This window comes from Scaptodrosophila lebanonensis, unplaced genomic scaffold (genome assembly GCF_003285725.1).
Source record: "Scaptodrosophila lebanonensis strain 11010-0011.00,11010-0021.00 unplaced genomic scaffold, SlebRS2 tig00000142-arrow-arrow-pilon, whole genome shotgun sequence".
NCBI classification, from domain to species: domain Eukaryota; kingdom Metazoa; phylum Arthropoda; class Insecta; order Diptera; family Drosophilidae; genus Scaptodrosophila; species Scaptodrosophila lebanonensis.
Window position 1 is genome coordinate 1,369,744 of NW_022060589.1, and position 16,175 is coordinate 1,385,918.

The 16,175-nt window shown below is 41.3% G+C and overlaps 4 long non-coding RNA genes across 5 annotated transcripts; 2 read left to right on the top strand and 2 right to left on the bottom strand.

Moving 5' to 3' along the window:
- Positions 1-4,433: 4,433 nt before the first annotated feature.
- LOC115629379 lies at positions 4,434-5,135 on the top strand. 2 transcript variants are annotated; one of them, XR_003995891.1, is made up of 2 exons: positions 4,434-4,879; positions 4,974-5,135. It is a non-coding gene; the product is annotated as an uncharacterized LOC115629379 (long non-coding RNA). The 2 variants fall into 2 exon arrangements; XR_003995890.1 differs by having other exon boundaries at positions 4,437-4,879; positions 4,944-5,135.
- Positions 5,136-6,179: 1,044 nt separating this feature from the next.
- On the top strand, positions 6,180-6,659 carry LOC115629383. The gene is made up of 3 exons (XR_003995893.1): positions 6,180-6,286; positions 6,345-6,444; positions 6,513-6,659. It is a non-coding gene; the product is annotated as an uncharacterized LOC115629383 (long non-coding RNA).
- Positions 6,660-10,382: 3,723 nt separating this feature from the next.
- Positions 10,383-10,816, bottom strand: LOC115629386. The gene is made up of 3 exons (XR_003995894.1): positions 10,710-10,816; positions 10,552-10,651; positions 10,383-10,476 (listed from the first exon to the last, which is right to left on the bottom strand). It is a non-coding gene; the product is annotated as an uncharacterized LOC115629386 (long non-coding RNA).
- Positions 10,817-11,880: 1,064 nt separating this feature from the next.
- Positions 11,881-12,587, bottom strand: LOC115629377. Its single transcript, XR_003995889.1, has 2 exons — positions 12,137-12,587; positions 11,881-12,072 (listed from the first exon to the last, which is right to left on the bottom strand). It is a non-coding gene; the product is annotated as an uncharacterized LOC115629377 (long non-coding RNA).
- Between the last annotated feature and the right edge of the window lie 3,588 nt (positions 12,588-16,175).

Sequence of the window (16,175 nt, forward strand, 5' to 3'; positions counted from 1 at the left end):
TGTTGCCAGTTACTTTACTTTCCCCATCTCTGCCCCCCACCTTCCCGCATTCCAGCAACTCCCGACACTCTCTGCCCGCCAGCCACACAGCCAAGTGACAAACAGCTTTGTAGTGGCATTTACCGTGCGACGCACCTTCCCTAAGCACCCCCCAACCCCTCTCTGCCACCCCATTCGTTGGGGCACAAAAGCTGCAGCTGCAGCTCCAGTTGCAGTTGCATTTAAATCACACACGAGCTGCCTTGCTAACCCAGTCGGATCTTACAGCAAAAGAAATAAGCAAGCAGACAGCTTGCCCGCATTTTATTTTTCATGCAAGTGCTGGACATCTGAATGGGACTCCTATTCAGGGAATATTTACAACTCCTTTTGATGGCCACTAAACTAAATAAACTGAAATCAGCTTCTTCGTTTCAAAGGACCCGTCCTCTCAAGTGGCCTTCAAAGGCGAACCAGGTACTGGAATTTCCAAAAACAGAGAGCGCACAACTCTAGATACTGAGGATAAGTAATAGTGTCCTTGAGAATAAAAAAAAACCATTAAAACTTCTATAATTGTTTTGGTTTAACTAATCGGGAAATCGCACTCAGATAAATAAAAAATATATATTATGCCCAGTTGTATTTAAAAAAACCTCTCCATATGGTTCCCCGGTTGTGGGTTGTGTGTTCACTTAAAAAAGTCGCATACTGGTGCAATAAAATTGTGGAATATGAAGTATAAGTTATTTCACAAACTAGATGCTGTTCCAGGTTTATGGCATGTGCATACAAGTATATAAGAGGTAATATATTGTATGATTTGCAATCTCATTGCACTTGTATTGGAATGTCGTCTGTAAAGTATGTAAAAATCATTAAAGACGGCTTAGAACCTTCAAATGCAAGAACGTCAAATGAGGGACTGGCTCTTGTGGCAGCACTCCGAATTAGAAACCTGACTTTTTTATACCCTGTACCCGAAGTGTACCTGAAACCGTGTTGGGTTTTGTGCAGATAAAGAGATTCTGATTTTACTCTATTTTAATCTTTAAGGGAGAGTTTTGAAATAAAAAGTCTTTTGTGAAAAGGATTCTTGTCGCACTAGGAATTAATAATAAATAATAATAATAATAATAATAATAATAATAATAATAATAATAATAATAATAATAATAATAATAATAATAATAATAATAATAATAATAATAATAATAATAATAATAATAATAATAATAATAATAATAATAATAATAATAATAATAATAATAATAATAATAATAATAATAATAATAATAATGCAGTTAATCTTCGTTTCTCCTGGAAAACACATATACATATGTATGTTATGTATCCGTATATATATGTACATATGTACTTACGTGCGTAGGTAGGCCTCTGGCCTACCTGTGGAGCGAGAACAGTAAGCGATTGCCAAACTTCGAAAAAGGAGTGGGAATGGCAGTGTATTTTCGAAAAATAAGATATTTGACAAAGGTATTAAGTCGTCGAGGAGTTGTAATTTGTAGAGAGTTTAATTCCTATAGGAAGTGTTACATTTTTATTATAGCTACAATATATACTTATACAATTATTATTGTGATCATGACATATGTACGTGTAGAACTGTATAACAGGTCACATATTTAGCATACTTTTTAGGGTACAGCGTATAACACTTTTGGACTTGTTCGACTGCCGCATTGCATCTTGTTATTTATTTTGTTATTTTTCTATATTCTGTATTTTTATTGCTATTACTGTTCAGTTTTTACATTTATTTTGTTATTTTTCTGTATTTTTTTATTGCTATTATTGTTCAGTTTTTGCATATAGAACGCTTTCTGAGTGGCAGCTCAGCGTAACTCTCGGCACTTGAAGTATATTTAATGGTCAAGCCTTTGAAGGATATTTTTTGCCCACATCTGCAACAGCGGTGAAGCACTTGGCACACACAGTCGGGCACCCACACAGTCCCACACAGTCCCACACAGCCAGGGAGACAGGGAATGTTCAGTGGAGTCAGCATCAGGCATGTAATTCCCAGTGGACGCATGGGCATGGCTCAGGACACGGTCATGGAACGCTTTTACATGCAACTAATTATGCTTTTTACTATGCGGTGGTCTGCTCTCTGGCCACTTGGCAACAATATAAGCCGCTTAACCCACTAAAGCCACAAAATTGAAGCACACGCAAATCTCATTAAAGTTTCGAGCATGTTTCAAAATTAATTTCTGTAATACTCTGCACTTGGACGGGTGTTCGGCTACAGTTTCCATACGTGTGCGTGTATGGATTGTATGTACGAGTATATTATATGTATCTGTATGTATGTATGTACAAAGTAGCGGTGGTTCTTATTGTTGCTGTTGTTGTTCTTGCTGCTGCTGCTGCTGTTTCAGTTTTATTTTTTATCAATTCGGCATTCCGGAGCGTGCCTGACGGCGGAATGGGAAGGTCGTTGGGCAGGTCAGCAACGGGCGCATTGGCTGCCGACGTTGCGGAGCCAAGGGCCATAAAGTTGGGTCAGGAGGACTTAAATTGCATTATGCGATACATTTGTGCATATTGGCAAGTGCATATATGTACATACATACATACATACATACATACAGGGTGCGCCATCTTTTATGTCGGTATGTAAACATTGAATATCTTTGAAAATAAACAACCGATTTTCAAGTATGAGATATTTTTATTTATTTATTTATTTCTGTACAATTTCTTGACTTCAGGTTTTCAACACTGGTCTACTCAAGTCAATCGGTTCACGAATGACAAAGTTATTCAATATCTACATACCGACATAAAAGATGGCACACCCTGTATGTACATACTTGCATATAAAAATGCTTATTTTTTTTTTGTATATACATGTGTGTGTGTGTGTGAGTGCGTTTGTGTGGAGCGCTCGTTAATGTGCGTGCGCTTTTTTCGCTGACTTTCATGAGGATAATTGCGTTGCTTGGAAATTGCATTAAAATGCATAAAATACAATCAAATTATACACACACACACACACAAACACACACATACACACACAAGTGCAGTTGCCATAATGAGCACTTACGCTTCCGTAATGTGGCTAACAGCACTGACAATCTGAATTTCCCTTATATCGATTAATATAGACACATATGTTAATACATATGTACATATACATACAAGCATACTTATTACATATGCGGACGCTGTAACTGAACAGATGTTACAGATGTACAGGGCGACCCGTATTCAGTGTAGGATCATTCACATCTCCCATCGAGTGGTGTAGACACGAACACCCTTAATCGCGCGGTTATTTTACATTTATTTGGGTTTGGCAAACTACAAGTAAGAACTTAACAGCGGCTCAAATGGTTTGCTATTCACAATAGTGCATGAGTGAGCTTGCAAAAAAGATCAATGCTAGATAATCTAGCCTAGATTTGAGTAGAAGAAATGAAGAAATTTGGCTTATCCAGTATTAGCCAAGAATTAGCTAAGTAAGCTAATTATCAAGACACTTAATTCAATTAGTTAATATGCGTTGATCATCGTCATCGTTTTTTCCACCAGAGGGCTGCCAGATTTATTACAAAAATTGTCGGCAGCGACACCTATGCGAACAACGTTAGGAGCATCGAAAGGAGTGCTGTAGTAGCTGGCAGCATTTCCGAGAAAAGCAGTTTGCTTTGCCGAATCAGTAAAATGGGAATAGGTTTCTAGGTTCCTAAATACCGTGGATGCTTCGATTGCAGCCTCAGCTATGCCCCAAATCGGACCACTGATGTATTAAGAAGCGAAATGCCAATGCTTCGACGAATATTCGCCATCGCTTTTTAATTAATGCAATTTTCCGCCAACCGGTTTTTTTCCAGCAAAAAATAAATATACTGTATTACAGGGGGTCTTAAGACCAAAGGACTAGCATGCACTGCTTTAGTCTTTCTGCTCAATTTCCTAGAGTCGGACCAAGAGTTCCATTTCCATGTGCGGCGGCTTCTGGGCAATGAGAATTTGGAAATGGTCGGATTTGATCTTTTGATTTTGAATGATTCGAACCACGATTCCAGGTGCTGGCTCATAGGTGGCGCAGTGATAATAGCCAAAAGCACAGAGGCAGCGGCCAAGTGAGCTCTCTGGCTTGGTGAGGGATCAATGATCGCCAGGAAAACGCGTACTTTTCGCAGCCTGAGAAAAATTTTAGTCCTTTCGAGATGAACTGTTTCGATTGTGAATAGAAAATGTATTGTCGGCCATTGACAAATTTGATGTTGAGGTCAATAGATAATATATTTGTGTACACAACAAATATTTTACACACAAAACAGTTAACAGCTTAACTGTAAATGTACATTGCAGCCCACCTCATCGTAATCCCTCAATAAAAACAAAGCAAGCCCTGCAGTTCAATTCAGTTCTTTATAGTTTTGTCAAGCATTCTCGACAAACGTATTTTCATTTCTCGTTCGACTCTCGTACTACTTGTAAGCATATCGGAAAAATGTTTTCCATCAAAATTTGTGCACAAAAAAATTTGCAATTAAAAATTGTTTGTGAAAAAAGTAAATTCATGTCCTAATTCCCGTTCAACTGACTTCCATTTCCCTTTCACTGGCCATTCCAGCATCCGATAATGCTGTGATGGTTAAAATAATTTTTTAGAAATCATAAACATATTGGAATCATACGATATATGTATGTACATGGTACATGGTGCTTGTACTCGATGAGGACTCTGTTGCTCGTTTGTCCTTCTTCTTTGGTAAGAAACCATCTCCGCAATCGATTAAAATTCTCCTTCATTGCCACACAAAAGGGCGCAAGGAAGGTCCTTTGCCCTACATAGTGGCTTACAATTATTAGACTCTGGACAATTGCGATGAAAATAATAATACGACGGTCTCCCTGTTCGGTAAGAAAACATTTCGACTACCCAAACGATCAGAGCCTAATTTTCAATCGTCTATCGGCTGTAGTTCGCTTAACTGATATGGATATCCCGCCAGATGCGACGGTACCGACCTCTCTCTCTGGATCCTGAGGATTGCGATCCACTGGCGGTCACATCAGAGACTGTTGCTGATTACACATATTTTTGGTTTTGATTCCTCAAGTGCCGCTATTGCTGGACTGAAATGTTCAAATAAAAGTGGTGTGGTAGTCGGAAATCATTCTTTTATTAACGAATTCAGAGTAGGGAAGGGAACATTCCAGACAATCAGGGAACGATTCTGTGGGGTCCGTCACATCCGACTCTTTTATGCTCAATCGAAATAATCCTGCAGAAGGGAAACCACTTTAATGAAAATATTCCACTATGCAGATTCAATTTATTTGAGCAAGTCAGGCTAGTTAAGAGTTACAATTTTAGGCTCATTAAACAACAACAAAAATGGTTTTCATTCGCCTTTTTGCACATTAAATAAGCAAACATCGAAAAAGTGGAAAACAATGCAAATATTGAAATGAAAATCGAAACTCAAGGCATAAGAATGTTGCTCACAATAAACAGATTTTCCGTTTCCATCCAGCCCTCGAGCTGAACACATCAGCAAACGTTTTATAGAAACCAATTTTTTATTTTTATACAAAAGTGTAAGTATCCTTGTTTGCTTTCCCCTGTATTTCTCCAATCCTTTGCTACTATGTTCTCTACAGAAAAAGTGTCGTGGTGTTATTGAACAAACATGCACTCTCAAGGATACCCTCATGAGCAAGAAACCTAGATGGTTCGAATGAAACATAAGAATTGGCTTAATATCGTCTCCTTCTGCAGCATTCAAGGAACGGACTGAACACTACATATTGACGCACAATTGAAGGGAAAGCAGGTCCTCCATTTACGGTTTCTGCAAGCCAATCAATCACATGGAAGACTGTCGCTTTGATTTAGACTTCATTTTAGACCCCCTTGGAAATCGGCGCTGAGTTGTCCTTGCGATAGAGTATTTCTAAGTTCATTGTGTATTCGATTCTATTCTAAATTGAATGTGTAAATAAATTCGGTGTCTTCATACATAGAATATAGATATAAAGTGACTAAATTATTGACTCAAGCACTCAAAGTATTTCTAATAATCTTCAGGTGCAGATTCTTCACCCATTTACGAGTATTTGAGAAAATCTGTACCTTTTTTTGGAAACCTAGCAAGCATTGAAATTAAATTCGTCGCTTATATTTAGGCCAGTTGCTCTCGAAAAATATATATTCAGTTCTCGTTCAGCTCGAGAGCTGAACACATCAAAATTTTAATTTGAAAGTTTAGTTTGGACCTTTTTCCACAAATTCTGGTTTCTCCAAAAAATCTTTAGTAAGATGGTGCGTTGGGATCCCATTGGGTTGCTTTCTAGTTTTATTTGGTGTTGATGCTCCACAGATATCTCTATAGAGCGGCGGGACCGACCTCCATATGGGCGAGAGGATTGCGCTGGGCTGGTAGTCAAATGTGTACTCTTTTATAAATGATAGTCCAATATGTAAGTGAACCTACTTGTATTCTCTTCATCAGTAACTGATTGATTGATTGATGATCCATCCCTGGCAGATTTTTGTCCAAGGTTTATTCGTAATACATCCCCTTTGATACACTAAGGACGGTAATGGCGGTACCGAAGGCAGATTGCGCCAATTTAGGAAACAAAATGCAAGTTGGGGTCGCTGGCAATCCTTCTAATTGCTACAACTATCCTTTTCTCTCTTCATGGTTTTAGACTGCAATGGATTCCGGACAGGACTGTTGCCATTATTTTGTTGCCAGCTGACACTGCTTCACTTATCAATAAATAAATGCTTGTGTCGCTTTGAACTTAACTTGTCGTTTCATTCCTTCACTGTGCTTTGAATAATTGAAAAATAATAAGTCCATTGCATGAATCAGCTACCATTCTTAGTGCTATAGGTCCATTAAAATTCGTAGTCACTATTTGTTTATGAAGTAGATCAACCACCATATATGCAATGGAAACATAAGTGGATTCACATAAATGTCCGATATTCCAAGATTTTATTACAACCTTGTTGGAGTCGGAGTCCGAGCTGCTATGGGTTGTGAAAATGTTTAGAGTTAAAATAAATGGATAATAAATAATATGTGACATAGACTATGTCCTTTGGGGCGACCTTATGTTGGTATTGACAGCCTGTAGAAGGGGGAAGAAAGGATCTTCTTCGACTGGCTTTGTTGATTGGCTTGCAATTAGACGCAGATTGAAGCCATAGCCATGACTCGATCTGTTCATGGAAACCACAGCTTCCTAATTATATTTAAAAGTAAGCGCAGCGCAGGAGATATAAAGTTTTCTCTGGTCATTTGAAGTAAGTGACTGAATGTGATGTTGTCCGATTTCTCTCCGAATAAAGGTCCTGTGGCTGTGTCACGTATCTGGCATTGGAGACATTGCATTCTCGTTTGCAGGATGCCGCTACTCGGCCACAAGACCACACGGCCAAATGCCTGCCAGTTGCTTCACACATCATCATCCACGACTAGATCTGGCCCAGTTGTTGTTGCTGTTATCCCTGATACTCGACTTGGTTGTCATGGCAGTCAACTAACAGACCGCCAGTTGCCCATTTGCCCATTTGCCGGCTTGGCCATTTGGGAATGCATTCAAAGTGATGTTCTGCTCGCTCTGCTCTGCTCTGCTCTGCTTTCAATTTTGTCGCATTCTTCGTTTACACCTCCGGTTGCCCCTCTCCTCCTCCTCCTCCTCCTCCTCCCTTACTGCCACACATTTCTACTTCCACTTGCTCGTAACCTCTCACCTGCCCTGCCATGGCATGGCTTGGCTTGGCACGGCCTGGCCTGGCCGTTTAACAATGGCGCGGCACGAAAAGAGTTAGGCTAGCTTTGCAGCTCCCCTCCCCCACCCCACACACACAAACACACAAACACACACACACACTCTATATATGTGTCAGGCTGTTTGTCTGTTTGTCTGTTAGCGCTGCTCCGTTGACGGCGCCATTCTATTCAAATGAATCCCCGTTTGGCTTCCACTTGACAATGGGCCAGAGCTCAGTTGTGTGTGACTGTGTTGTGTGTGTGTGTGTTGGTGTGTGTGTGTGGGTGTGTGGGTGTGTGTGTGTGTTAAGTCAGTGAACTTAATTTGGTCACACACAATTGATTCTTTTTACGAGCATACACAGACACAAGCACACACACACACACACGCTCAGTTGTTATTGTTGGCGACGACGTTTTGTTACCTTGTGCGAAATTCGTTTTGTAATTTGTGGCTGCAACAATGCAATTAAGTTGACATTAAGTGAAGTGAAGGCTTGCCCCTGGCCCCTGGCCGCTTGCCCCTTGCCCCTTGCCCTTGTCGCTCTCCGCCCGCTGACTGGCCTCCACCATATGGTGTGTGGCATGCCATCAAAGGAGTCGTTCGCCTGGCCATTGTGTCATAAAACACCTGGAAGTGCTTCCAACTTAAAGTGCAGTTGGCAGACAGCCTTTGCATTTGGCCAAATACATTGCCACTGACTCATGATGGTCCAGATTGTGTCCCACGGACATCCAGAGACAGACAGAGGGGCTATCCGGCGACCGAACTGGCCGAACCGACTCTCCTTTGTTTCTTCCCACGCAGAACAAAACAAATTGAAAATTAGATAAATGTGTTTGTCTTAAGTTACTTAAATGATAGCTCCTTTGCCAGGTAGACGAGCATTATCAATTGGATACATCTGTCACAAACTAAATCAGCAAAACGGTGTTACTTTATTAAAATTCGTCTCTCCAGCGCTTAGAGACTCTGGGATCGAGGGGTTCAACAAGTAGTTATAATAGTTAGTTATAATACTTTATGTCTGGGAACATTTTGAATTCTGCTGCTACGAATGGATAATAATATTAAAAACTTACTGATGAGTCACTGTGAAAGGCACATTTAAACAACATTTAAACACTGTATATAGTATTTACCTAGATTTAAGTGTTTCCTATAGATGTATACCTATAGACGATATTTGTACTTTATTTATTTATACTAGTTTAATGAATTGTATTTGCATTTAAAAAATGAAAGGCACAGATATTTGTGCTGTGCATTTTAGTTCGCAATTCATTTTATGTCCTTGGTGAGGCGCTAAAGGAGGCATACAAGTAAAAGGGCTTGTGTCACAAAAGCTGCTCTGAAGGAATACCTTTGAATGGAATTAATGCTTCCCAGGAATTTCGCAAAAGCCCGGCTCCGCAGAGATATGTCACTCGACTATTTGGCCAGGAATTGCGCTAATAGGAGCAGAATAGTTAGGGAGGGCCCTTTAAGGGGTTGGCAGCCGCTTGAAGGCACTGATAGAACGATATGTGTAGCCTTTACATGGATTCTGCGATTCATGCAGCGTATAGGGATGGAAGTGAATCTTTGTCACCTGCCCACTCACTAGGTCCAATTGGTTGCTCTTAAAAATACTTGTATGTAGAGCCCGCTGTCCATTCGTTGTTTACTGACAGCAGCAGAAACCACAAAATCTCGCTGTTCGCTTGCGTCACGGCCGTCGTGCACTTGACCCGCTTCGAGCGCCCGAAAGTATGCAACAAACAGTTCGCTATGCACATGCATGTAAATGTTGTAGTGGGCAGCTGTAATATTTATAGACGACGACCGCACAATGTGCTCGAGCCTTGCTCAAATGTTCTAATTTGCCAAATGAATGACACACACACACACACACCTCTCACACACACGCAAACACACACACACACAAGCGCGCGCTCACAAAAGAGCGGAAGTGCCTCTCACAGTAATTAAAGTGTTTACGCGCCCGGCATTAATGTGCCAAAAATTTAAATGCAACGCGAGGCAACTGGGGACTCGGCCGAGGAGGAAGTGGGACAAGAACAGCAGTGGCTGGCAGTGCTGACAGTGCTGGCAGGTGGGTCTGTGTGGCGTTCCGCAATGAAGACAATGCCAAGGCCAATCAAAAGTGCAGCGGTCCCATGGTTGACCTTAAAACTGAACGATCAGAAGAACTTCTCATGAACTAAATCAATAGATCGAACGCAATACAACCAATAGATTGGAACATGCCCGCTCTTTAGAGAAAGGTGTTCCCCTCTTGAACAGAAATAATGCAAATAAATAAATGGGAATAACGTTAAATGCGGATACAATTAATATATTGTACCTCAAAACGTTGGTACACTTTTTGCAGATTTATATTTGACACGACGGACTATAACTGAAATAAAACATATATTGGCAATAGCTGCCAGATACTGGCAATACAAAAACGAGTTGAATTTCAAAGCGACACAAGCATTTATTTATTGATAAGTGAAGCAGTGTCAGCTGGCAACAAAATAATGGCAACAGTCCTGTCCGGAATCCATTGCAGTCTAAAACCATGAAGAGAGAAAAGGATAGTTGTAGAAATTAGAAGGATTGCCAGCGACCCCAACTTGCATTTTGTTTCCTAAATTGGCGCAATCTGCCTTCGGTACCGCCATTACCGTCCTTAGTGTATCAAAGGGGATGTATTACGAATAAACCTTGGACAAAAATCTGCCAGAAATGGATCATCAATCATCAATCAATCAATCAGTTACTGATGAAGAGAATACAAGTAGGTTCACTTACCTATTGGACTATCATTTATAAAAGAGTACACATTTGACTACCAGCCCAGCGCAATCCTCTCGCCCATATGGAGGTCGGTCCCGCCGCTCTATAGAGATATCTGTGGAGCATCAACACCAAATAAAACTAGAAAGCAACCCAATGGGATCCCAACGCACCATCTTACTAAAGATTTTTTGGAGAAACCAGAATTTGTGGAAAAAGGTCCAAACTAAACTTTCAAATTAAAATTTTGATGTGTTCAGCTCTCGAGCTGAACGAGAACTGAATATATATTTTTCGAGAGCAACTGGCCTAAATATAAGCGACGAATTTAATTTCAATGCTTGCTAGGTTTCCAAAAAAAGGTACAGATTTTCTCAAATACTCGTAAATGGGTGAAGAATCTGCACCTGAAGATTATTAGAAATACTTTGAGTGCTTGAGTCAATAATTTAGTCACTTTATATCTATATTCTATGTATGAAGACACCGAATTTATTTACACATTCAATTTAGAATAGAATCGAATACACAATGAACTTAGAAATACTCTATCGCAAGGACAACTCAGCGCCGATTTCCAAGGGGGTCTAAAATGAAGTCTAAATCAAAGCGACAGTCTTCCATGTGATTGATTGGCTTGCAGAAACCGTAAATGGAGGACCTGCTTTCCCTTCAATTGTGCGTCAATATGTAGTGTTCAGTCCGTTCCTTGAATGCTGCAGAAGGAGACGATATTAAGCCAATTCTTATGTTTCATTCGAACCATCTAGGTTTCTTGCTCATGAGGGGATCCTTGAGAGTGCATTCCCGTCTTAGCTCGGGCCTGTTTTTTCAATAACACCACGACACTTTTTCTGTAGAGAACATAGTAGCAAAGGATTGGAGAAATACAGGGGAAAGCAAACAAGGATACTTACACTTTTGTATAAAAATAAAAAATTGGTTTCTATAAAACGTTTGCTGATGTGTTCAGCTCGAGGGCTGGATGGAAACGGAAAATCTGTTTATTGTGAGCAACATTCTTATGCCTTGAGTTTCGATTTTCATTTCAATATTTGCATTGTTTTCCACTTTTTCGATGTTTGCTTATTTAATGTGCAAAAAGGCGAATGAAAACCATTTTTGTTGTTGTTTAATGAGCCTAAAATTGTAACTCTTAACTAGCCTGACTTGCTCAAATAAATTGAATCTGCATAGTGGAATATTTTCATTAAAGTGGTTTCCCTTCTGCAGGATTATTTCGATTGAGCATAAAAGAGTCGGATGTGACGGACCCCACAGAATCGTTCCCTGATTGTCTGGAATGTTCCCTTCCCTACTCTGAATTCGTTAATAAAAGAATGATTTCCGACTACCACACCACTTTTATTTGAACATTTCAGTCCAGCAATAGCGGCACTTGAGGAATCAAAACCAAAAATATGTGTAATCAGCAACAGTCTCTGATGTGACCGCCAGTGGATCGCAATCCTCAGGATCCAGAGAGAGAGGTCGGTACCGTCTCATCTGGCGGGATATCCATATCAGTTAAGCGAACTACAGCCGATAGACGATTGAAAATTAGGCTCTGATCGTTTGGGTAGTCGAAATGTTTTCTTACCGAACAGGGAGACCGTCGTATTATTATTTTCATCGCAATTGTCCAGAGTCTAATAATTGTAAGCCACTATGTAGGGCAAAGGACCTTCCTTGCACCCTTTTGTGTGGCAATGAAGGAGAATTTTAATCGATTGCGGAGATGGTTTCTTACCAAAGAAGAAGGACAAACGAGCAACAGAGTCCTCATCGAGTACAAGCACCATGTACCATGTACATACATATATCGTATGATTCCAATATGTTTATGATTTCTAAAAAATTATTTTAACCATCACAGCATTATCGGATGCTGGAATGGCCAGTGAAAGGGAAATGGAAGTCAGTTGAACGGGAATTAGGACATGAATTTACTTTTTTCACAAACAATTTTTAATTGCAAATTTTTTTGTGCACAAATTTTGATGGAAAACATGTTTCCGATATGCTTACAAGTAGTACGAGAGTCGAACGAGAAATGAAAATACGTTTGTCGAGAATGCTTGACAAAACTATAAAGAACTGAATTGAACTGCAAAGGTTGCTTGGTTTTGGTTGAGGGGCTCTGTGTTGAGATATATTGTAAATTTCTGCTGAATGCACTGCCAACGTGAAGTGTTCCTGAAGCTGGTGATTCAGAGAGTGCCTGTGGTTCCTTCGGCTTCATGCACAAGGCCTGTTCACCTTGCATAGCAGGCGATCCAGAATAAGAGTAAATGGAACGCTGGAAATATGGTTGCAATTTGTAAATTCCTCTGGTACTCTATACAGAAATCGGTCAGCAGATTACCAAAGAAACTGGAGTGGAGTTGTTTGGAAATCAGATCTCTGAGCCGCTCGTAAGACGCTGTACTCGTCGTGCTTGGAATCAGCAGAGTGGGGCAAAACTGTGGGTAGTCTGTGCGAACTGGCAGCCTTGGCTGTTGGCCATTTGATGCACAGGGCGGCCAGATGGGCTTGAGTCCTTTCAACCGCCGGCCTCGAAAACTTAACCAAGCCGAGCGGAGCTCAAAAACATTCCGCACCATTCCAGGCATAGTCTGACACAAAGATAATGCTGCTGATAACAAAAAAGATTCTGAATTGCAGGAACTCACACACACACACACACACACACACACACACACACACACACACACTCACTCGCTAAGAGAGAGGGAGAGTGATAGAAAAATGAGGAGGTGGTGCTGTGGGGAGGACAATGGGACAGAAGGACAGGCTGGCACGTACGCAGGCATGTGAATGTGGAAGCTGAATGTGGAAGTGAATGTGAATGTGGGCGCGTCAGTATGCTTTTGGCTTTGGCGCGTGCATGGTGAGGGGCTGATGGGCTGAGGGGGAGGTGTGGGTGTGGCTTTTGGATGCGATGCGATATTCACAAACGCATGTGTGCGGGCCTCATGGATGTGACAAAAGCAGCTGCCTTTTGTTTAGTCAGCGCGGCCTTCACTTTGTGTGCGTTTGTCTATGCGTGTGTGTGTGTGTGTGTATGTGTGTGTGTGTGCCTGTGTGAGCTCAAGCATTCAAATAATTAAACTCATCAAGTTCTCTTTTTCATGCAGACGCCTCCTTCCACCGCCCCTGGCCCTGCCTGCACAGCCGTTTAGTCTAATCTTCTTTGTTTTCTTTTTATTACAGCGCCAACTTGAGTCCTTCGTTCCTCCTCGAGTCCTCGAGTCCTCGAGTCGTTCAGTCGTCGAGTCGTCGAGTCGAGGCCATGCCGCTGGCTCCGAACCCAAGCCAAACCGAGCATCTGTCGCCCGTTAGGCCTGCGACCACATCAACAGGCACATGCACACACACACACACACACCCACACAGACACACACACACACATCTACAACTACGACTACGCATTATCCTTGATCTTTTGTTAGTTGTTTGCTCAACTTCTGCTTGTTTGTTTGTCAGCAACAGTCCCACACATTAACCCCTTCCCTCCAACTCTCCTTCTCGCCCCCTCTGTCTCTCTCTCCCTCTCTCTCTCTCTCTCTCTCTCTCTAGCCAATGTAAGCTTCAATTTCTGTAAATCATTAATTAAAAAACAGTGAGCCCTCACACATCATTTCTTACGTAAGCTCTGCACATCAGGAGTTCAAAGAACGCAAAATACGTTTCCACACTATTTTCTACTTTTTTCCCACTTGGGCTCGAATTTCCCAAAGCTTTCCCTCAATAAATGTTTTGCACACAACCGAGAATCGGCCCCAAATTTTCTCCATTTGAGGGCGAAAAGGAATCCTTACTTAATTAATTGTTCCCAATTGTTCCCAATGAAGGATAGCTGACAGTTTGTTGAGGAACTAATTTCCCAAGCTCAGAATTCAATTGCTGAGTCAAATGATTTGGGAAATTGTAAATTGTTAATTGCAAAAAGTTGCTTACATTCCAAATATTTGTAAAAAATTGTAAAAGGTTGCTTACATTCCACATACTACAAGTACTTATATTTTTATGCCTAATAATTGTTAAGCATTTGCGATTGTAATTGAGGAAAGTATGTATTTTATTATTTTAGGACCAAAACAAGACAACATCTGCGTTGAATTGTTAAGAATTGTTTTAATTGGCCAACTATGCCTGTGGCGATAGTATATAAGTTGTAAAAAGACGTGGAAACTAAAGTTCTTTCATTTCATTTCAGACTTCAATTCTGCTCTCCCGGTAGTTCAAGAAGTGAATCGCGTTTTGTGCATTCGCTCAAGTATTCACTGTACCAACCAAATGTGTAAGTCGTCAGCTATGCATGCAAAAGATTTGTAAAGCATGCCGGACCTGAATCCTGGAGCCTGGAGCCTGGAACTTGAAGCAACCGCCACAGCTTGTCATCAAAATCATCGTCACGCCCGGGAGCGGCTGCCTTTGTTGTACTTTCTGGTAACTTTTGTGAGTTCATTGTCAACTGTAACTAGTTAATAATGTGGCCAGCACTCGCCCGTCTGTGTGAGTGTACTCCTATGTGTGTGTGTGTGTGTGTGTGGATGTGTGGGGGCATGCTTGCGAGTGTGTGCGTGTGCGTGTGTGTGTTTGCTCTTGGCTTTGCATCTTTTTGATGTTTCATTGCCGCATCAAAGGCATCGCTTGCATAGTTCAAATGACAGGCCATGCTTGCGTCTTTTTCTTTTGATAGCCCAAGTCCCCAGCTCCCAGCCCCTGCCCCTGCCCCTGTCCCTCTCTGACCCATTTGCCGCTGGCAACCACAACAGCTGTCCCCTACTCCCAGGCCACCACACATGGAATTCGTTGGTCCCCGGCATGCCAAGGCAAAGTGCAGCTCAAGCTAATTGAACGAATGCTGAGAGCCCGAAAATTACAAACACGCTACTATTGTCGTTGGGGCATAACTCTTGGCCATAACTCATGACATCTCCATCGGCCTGGGAGCGCGTGTGGAGAACTTAAGCATGCCTGCTTAAATCTGGTTAGCACTGAGTTGCCGGCGTGTGGCTACACTCGCAGAAAGCGTTTTGAAGTCTGCCCCGAGCCACACAGCCATACGAAAAGAAAACAATTGGATATTAATATTTTCTAAGATATGGGCAAGTGTGGTTGGGTCGGACGTAACGACAGACTCTTAAGTTCAAATGTCATCCAAATCCAACCTCTCTCAGTTCGGAGTGTCATGAACAGCCATCGAACTGGGTTGAGTTTTTATAGCCTGTACCCAAAGGGTGAAAGGCTATACTAGTTTTGTGCGCATGTATGTACCACACAGAAGGAGGCGTGGCAGACCCCACAAAGTATATATATATTCTTGATCAGGATGAGAAGCCGAGTCGATATAGCCTTGTCCGTCCGTCCGTCTGTCCGTCTGTCTGTCCGTCTGTCCGTATGAACGCAAGGATCTCAGAAAGTATAAGAGCTAGAATAACCAAACTTGGTTTCCATATTCTCCTAAGACCGAGAAAGTACGAGTTTGAGTTTTTTTTCGATGCACCCCCCCACTCCCCCGCAATTCGTGTTTTTTCTTATAACTTCCGTAATTCTCGGAATTTTGAAATGAAATTTTAGTAGGTACATCCAGTTAGTACTAATGTGTCCGTGTGCCAAATTTCATCATGATA